The sequence below is a fragment of the Equus przewalskii genome, chromosome 7, assembly GCF_037783145.1.
Source record: "Equus przewalskii isolate Varuska chromosome 7, EquPr2, whole genome shotgun sequence".
Classification (NCBI taxonomy): Eukaryota; Metazoa; Chordata; class Mammalia; order Perissodactyla; family Equidae; genus Equus; species Equus przewalskii.
Genome location: NC_091837.1, coordinates 31989453 through 31995796, shown reverse-complemented (window position 1 = coordinate 31995796; position 6344 = coordinate 31989453). Strand labels below are relative to the sequence as shown.

At 53.3% G+C, this 6344-nt stretch overlaps 1 long non-coding RNA gene across 1 annotated transcript; it reads left to right on the top strand.

Moving 5' to 3' along the window:
• The first annotated feature begins 2067 nt into the window (after positions 1–2067).
• LOC139084495 (uncharacterized) lies at positions 2068–5652 on the top strand. Its single transcript, XR_011541916.1, has 3 exons — positions 2068–2770; positions 3660–4263; positions 5481–5652. It is a non-coding gene; the product is annotated as an uncharacterized lncRNA (long non-coding RNA).
• Positions 5653–6344: the final 692 nt, after the last annotated feature.

Below are 6344 nucleotides of genomic sequence, written 5' to 3'. Positions count from 1 at the left end.
GCACCTGGTTCCGGTGTTATCCAACAGGTGATCCCAGCATATCTGGTAGGTTATTCCAGCGTGTGCGGCATGTGGCTCTGGCATATCCGGCAGGGGATTTTGACATGTCCGGTAGGTGGTTCCAGTGTGTCCGGCACCTGGTTCTGGTATGTCTTGAAGGTGGTTCAGTCATTGTCTGGTTCCAGGTCTTGGAGTGTGCAACACTTGTTTGTGGCGTATCTGTCAGGTGGTTCTCACAAGACTGGCAGGTGGTTCAGGCGTGTCCAGCAGGTGGTTCTGGCATGTTGGGCACCTGTTTCTGGCCTGTGCCGGAACTGTTTCTGGTGTATCTGTCACATGGTTCTGGCGTGTCTGGCACATGGTTCTGGAGTATTTGGCAGCTGGCTTTAGCGTACCAGGCGCCTGGTTCTGGCGTATCTGACAGTTGGTTCCCTGCTTTCTGGCAGGTGGTTCCTGTGTGTCTGGCATGTGGTTCTGGTACATTCTAGGGTGCTTGTGGTGTGTCCTGCAGGTGGCTACCAGGTGTCCAGTACCTGATTCTGTCTTGTGCGGTTGGTGCTTTCAGAGTGTCCAGGTGTTGGTTCCGGCATGTCTGGCAGTTGGTTCCTGCATGTCCGGTGGGTGATTCCAGCATGTCTGGAAGGTTGTTCTGGCATTTTCTGGAAATTGGTTCTGGCGGATCCAGGACCTGGTTGCAATGTATCCGGCAGGTGATTTGGCATATCTGGCAGGATGCTCCGGTATGTTAGGCAGGTGGTTTCGGCTTGTCTGGCAGGTGTTTGTGGCGTGTCTGACACCTGGTTCCGGCATATCCAACATGTGGGCCTGGCATATCTGGTAGGTGATTCCAGTGTGTGCGGCAGGTGGTTCTGGTGTATCTGGCAGGGAATTTTGACGTGTCTGGCAGGTGGTTCCAGTGTTTCAGATACCTGATTTTGGCATGTCTTGCAGGTGGTTCAGTCGTGTCCGGCACCTGGTCTTGGTGTGTGCAACACCTGTTTCTGGTGTATCTGGCAGGTGGTTCTCACAAGACTGGCAGGTGGTTCAGACGTGTCCAGAAGGTGGTTCTTGGGTGTTGGGCCCCTGGTTCTGGCCTGGGTTGGACCTGTTTCTGGGTTATCCATCACATGGTTCGGGCATGTCCGGCACATGGTTCTGGTGTATTTGGCAGGTGGCTTCAGCGTGCTGGGTGCCTGGTTCCAGCGTATCTGACAGTTGGTTCCATGGTGTCTGGCAGGTGGTTCCTGTGTGTCTGGCTTTTGGTTCCGGTATGTTCTGAAGGTGGTTCTGGTGTGTGTGGCAGGTGGCTACCATGTGTCTGGGACCTGATTCCATCGTGTGCTGTTGGTGCTTTCAGTGTGTCCAGGTGTTGGTTCTGGCATGTCTGGCAGTTGGTTCCCACATGTCCAGTGGGTGAGTCCAGGGTGTCCGGCATGTTGTTCCAGCCTTTTCCAGAAATTGGTTCTGGCATATCCAGGACCTGGTTCCGGTGTATCCAGCAGGTGATTTTGGCGTGTCCGGCAGGTTGTTCCGGAGTGTTAGGCTAGTGGTTCCGGCTTGTCTGGCAGGTGTTTGTGGCGTGTCCGGCACCTGGTTCTGGCGTACTCAGCAGGTGGTTTCAGTGTCTCTGGCACCTGGTTGCATCATATCCAACAGATGGCTCCCAAGTGTCTGGCAGATGGTTCCTGTGTGTCTGGCATGAGGTTCTTGTACATTCGGAAGATAGTTCTGGCGTGTCCAGTGGCTGCTTCCAGCATGTGCAGGAGTTGGTTCTGGCATGTCAGAGTGATGGTTCTGGTGTGTCCGGCGGGTGGTTCCAGGTGGTTCTGGCATGTCCATTGGGTGCTTCTGGTGTATCTGGCGGGTTGTTCTGGCATGAGTGTGTGGTGGTTCCAGAGTGTGCGGCAGGTGGTTCCGGCATGTATGTCAGGTTTTTCCTGCATCTAAGGGGTCTGGTTCCAGAGTATCTGGCAGGTGATTTTGGCATGTCCACCAGGTGGTTCAGGTCTGTCCGGGAGGTGGTTCCTGCGTGTCCGGCACGTGGTTGTGGCATATCTGAGAGGGAGGTGGCTCCGGCGTGTCTGGCAGGTGGTTCCATTCTGTATGGCACATGGTTACGGGGTATCATGCAGGTGATTTTGACGTGTCCTGTGGGCTGTCCAGGAGTGTCCCACACCTGGTTCTTGCATGTCCGGTAGGTAGTTTCAGCGAATGAGGCACCTGGTTCTGGCGTATCCAACAGTTGGTCCTGGCATGTCTGGTAGGTGATTCTGGCATATGCGGCAGGTGGTTCCAGAGTATCAGGCAGGTGATTTTGACGTGTCCAGCAGGTGGTTCCAGCGTGTCCAGCACCTTGTTCTGGCATGTCTTGCAGGTGATTCTGTCATGTCCGGCACCTGGTCTTGGCATGTGTGACACCTGTTTCTGGTGTATCCACCAGGTGGTTCTCACAAGACTGGCAGGTGGTTCAGGCATGTCCAGAAGGTGGTTCTGGCATGTCGGGCACCTGGTTCTAGTGTGCCTGGCATGTGGTTCCGGATTGTCCATCAAGTGGCTCAGGTGGGTGTAGCAGGTGGTTCAGGTGTGTCTGGCAGCTGTTTCAGGCGTTTCTGGCACCTGGTTCTGGCCTGTGCCCGACCTGTTTCTGGTGTATCCATCACATGGTTCCAGTGTCTCCGGCACATGGTTCTGGCATATTTGGCAGGTGGCTTTAGCGTACCGGGCACCTGGTTCCGGCGTATCTGACAGTTGGTTCCATGGTGTCTGGCAGGTGGTTCTTGTGTGTCTGGCATGTGGTTCCAGTACATTCTAGGGTGGTTCCGGCATATCCAGAAGGTATCTACCGTGTGTCTGGGACCTGATTCCATCATGTGCATTTGGTGCTTTTAGAGTGTCCAGGTGTTGGTTCTGGTGTGTCTGGCAGTTGGTTCCCGCATGTCCGGTGAGTGATTCCAGCGTGTCTGGCAGGTTTTTCCTGCTTTTTCTGGAAATCGGTTCTGGCATATCCAGGACATGGTTCTGGTGTATCCAGCAGGTGATTTTAGTGCGTCCAGCAGTTTGCTGCAGTATGTTAGGCTGGTGGTTCCTGCTTGTCTGGCAGGTGTTTGTGACGTGTCCGGCACCAGGTTCTGGTGTATTCGGCAGGTGGTTTCAGTGTATCTGGCACCTGGTTGTGGCATATCCAACAGGTGGTTCCAAAGTGTCTGGCAGGTGGTTCTGTTACATTCAGAAGATGGTTCCAGCGTGTCCATGTGTGTGTCTGGCGTGTCTGGGAGTTGGTTCAGGTGGATCAGAGTCATGGTTGCATTGTGTCCAGCCAGTGGATCCAGGTGGTTCTGGCGTGTCTGGTGGGTGCTTCTGGTGTGTCTGCTGGGTCATTCTGTCATGACGGTGTGGTGGTTCCAAAGTGTGTAGTGGGTGGTTCCAGCATGTATGTCGGGTTTTTCTGGCATCTAAGGGGTCTGGTTCCAGTGTATCTGGCAGGTGATCTTGGCATTTCTGGCAGGTTGTTCTGGCGTGTTACGCTGGTGGTTCTGGCTTGTCTGGCAGATGTTTGTGGTGTGTCCAACCCCTGATTCTGGTGTATTCGGCAGGTGGTTTCAGTGTATCTGGCACCTGGTTCTGGCATATCCAACAGGTGGTTGCGAAGTGTCTGGCAGGTGGTCCCTGTGTGTCTGGCATGTGGTTCTGGTATGTTCAGAAGATGGTTCCAGCGTGTCCGGCAGGTGGCTACTGTGTGTCCAGGACCTGATTCCCTCGTGTCTGGTTGGTGCTTTCAGAATGTCCAGGTGTTGGTTCTGGCGTGTCTGGCAGTTGGTTTCCGCATGTCCGGTGGGTGATTCCGGCATGTACGGCAGGTTGTTCCAGCATTTTCTGGAAATTGGTTCTGGCATATCCAGGACCTGGTTCTGGTGTATCCTGCAGGTGATTTTGGCATGTCCGGCAGGTTGTTCCGCTGTGTTAGGCTGTTGGTTTTAGCTTGTGTGGCAGGTGTTTGTGGCGTGTCCGGCACTTGGTTCTGGCATATTCGGCAGATGGTTTCAGTGTATCTGACACCTGGTTCTGGCATATTCAACGGGTGGTTCCGAAGTGTCTGGCAGGTGTTTCTGTGTGTCTGGCATGTGGTTCTGGTACGTTCAGAAGATGGTTCTGGCGTGTCCATTGGGTGCTTCTGGCATGTCCTGGAGTTGGTTCTGGCATGTCAGAGTCATGGTTCGAGTGTGTCCGGCTGGTGGTTCCATGTAGTTCTGATGTGATTTGTGGGTGCTTCTGGTGTGTCTTGTGGGTCGTTCTGTTATGTCTGTGTGGTCGTTCCAGAGTGTCTGGTGGGTGATTTCGGCATGTCTTTCAGGTATTTCTGGCATCTAAGGGGCCTGGTTCCAGCGTATATGGCAGGTGACTTTGGCATGTGAGTAAGGTGGTTCTGGTGTGTCCTACAGGTGCTTCCAGCGTGTTCTGGACCCAATTCTCATGTCTGCCGTGGGTGTTTCTGGAGTGTCCAGATGATGGTTCCGACGTGTCTGCCAGTTGGTTCCAGGATGTCAGGCAGGTGGGTAACACATGTCCGGTGGGTGTTTCAGGTGTTTGCCACTGATGGTTCCGGCGGACGCAGAAGGTGGTTTCGGCATGTCTGGCAGATGGTTCAGTCCTGTCCGGCAGGTGGATCAGTCGTGTGGGGCATATGGTTCTGGCCTGTGCTGGACCTGTTGCTGGTGTATCTGTCACATGGTTCCAGCATGTCTGGTGCATGGTTCTGGAGTATTCGGCGGGTGGCTTCAGTGTACTGGGCACCTGGTTCCAGTGTATCTGACAGTTGGTTCCATGGTGTCTGGCAGGTGTTTCCTGTGTGTCTGGCATGTGGTTCCTGTACGTTCTGAAGGTGGTTCTGGCGTGTCCAGCAGGTGGCTACCATGTGTCTGGGATGCGATTCCATCGTGTGCCGTTGGTGCTTTCAGAGTGTCCAGGTGTTTGTTCCAGCATGTCTGGCCGTTGGTTCCTGCATGTCCAGTGGATGTGTCCAGCGTTTCCGGGAGGTTGTTCTGGACTTTTCCAGGAATTGGCTCTGGCATATCAGGACCTGGTTCCAGTGTATCTGGCAGGTGATTTTGGTGTTTCCATTTCCAGCAGGCTGTTAAGGCATGTTAGGCTTGTTGTTCTGGTTTGTATGACAGGTGTCTGTGGTGTGTCCGGCACCTGGTTCTGGTGTATTCAGCAGGTCGTTTCAGTGTCTCTGGCATCTGGTTACAGCATATCCAACAGGTGGTTCCAAAGTGTCTGGCATGTGGTTCTGCTATGTTCGGAAGATGGTTCCGGCGTGTCTGTTGTGTACTGCCAGCATGTCTGAGAGAAGGTTCTGTTGTGTCAGAATCATTGTTCCACTCTGTCCGGCAGGTGGTTCCAGGTGGTTCTGGCATGTATGGTGGGTGTTTCTGGTGGGTTGTCCTGGCATGACCGTGTGGTGGTTACAGAGTGTGCAGCAGGTGGTTTTGGCATGTCTCTCAGGTTTTTCCAGCGTCTAAGGAGCATGGTTCCTTTGTATACAGCAGGTGAGTTCTTTCTCAGCTTCCTAAAGAGCTGGAAGCAAGATGGTTTGTGGCTTCTCTCCCCTTGAGAAGTGGAGGCAGTGCTTTGTGCCTTCCACTGCTAGAGCAATGTAGGACACGGCTGAGAGGAAAAGGGCCTTTCTGACATAGGTGCTTTCTGACACTCTCTCCACCAGTGAACACAGCAGATGTTTAAAAGCCTATTGTCTCTCTCCTCCTAAGCATGTGGAAGCACAATCATTCGGGCCTCGGCCCTGTTGCTTAAGGGGAAGATGTAGGCATTTCGTCTGAGCCAGGTTGGCAAGGTAGAAATGTGGCAGAAGCAGAAGTTCTAAAGCAGCGAGTTAAGGGCTGATAAGAAATGGTGTTTGAGCTGCCTTTGTATGAAAGGTTCCCAGTACGCTGTAAGAACACTGGGGAAAACGAGTTCTTCCTGAGTTTCCTAAAAACCTGGACTCAAGACGGATTGTGGCTTGTCTCCCCTTGAGGGATGGAGACAGTGCTTTGTGCCTTCCACCTCTAGAGCAAAGTATGACACGGCTGAGAGCAAAGGGGCATTTGTGACAAAGGACCTTCTAACACTCTCTCCACCAGTGCACAAAGGCAGTTGGTTAAAAGCCTATTGTCTCTTCTCTACTAAGCATGTGCAAGCACAATCATACATGCCTCAGCCCCCTTGCTTAAGGGGAATATGTAGGCCTTCGTCTGAGCAGCGTTGCGAAGATGGAAATGTGGCAGAAGCAGAAGTTCTAAAGTGGCAAGGGAAGGGCTGGGAAGAAACGGCATTTCAGCTGCCTTTGT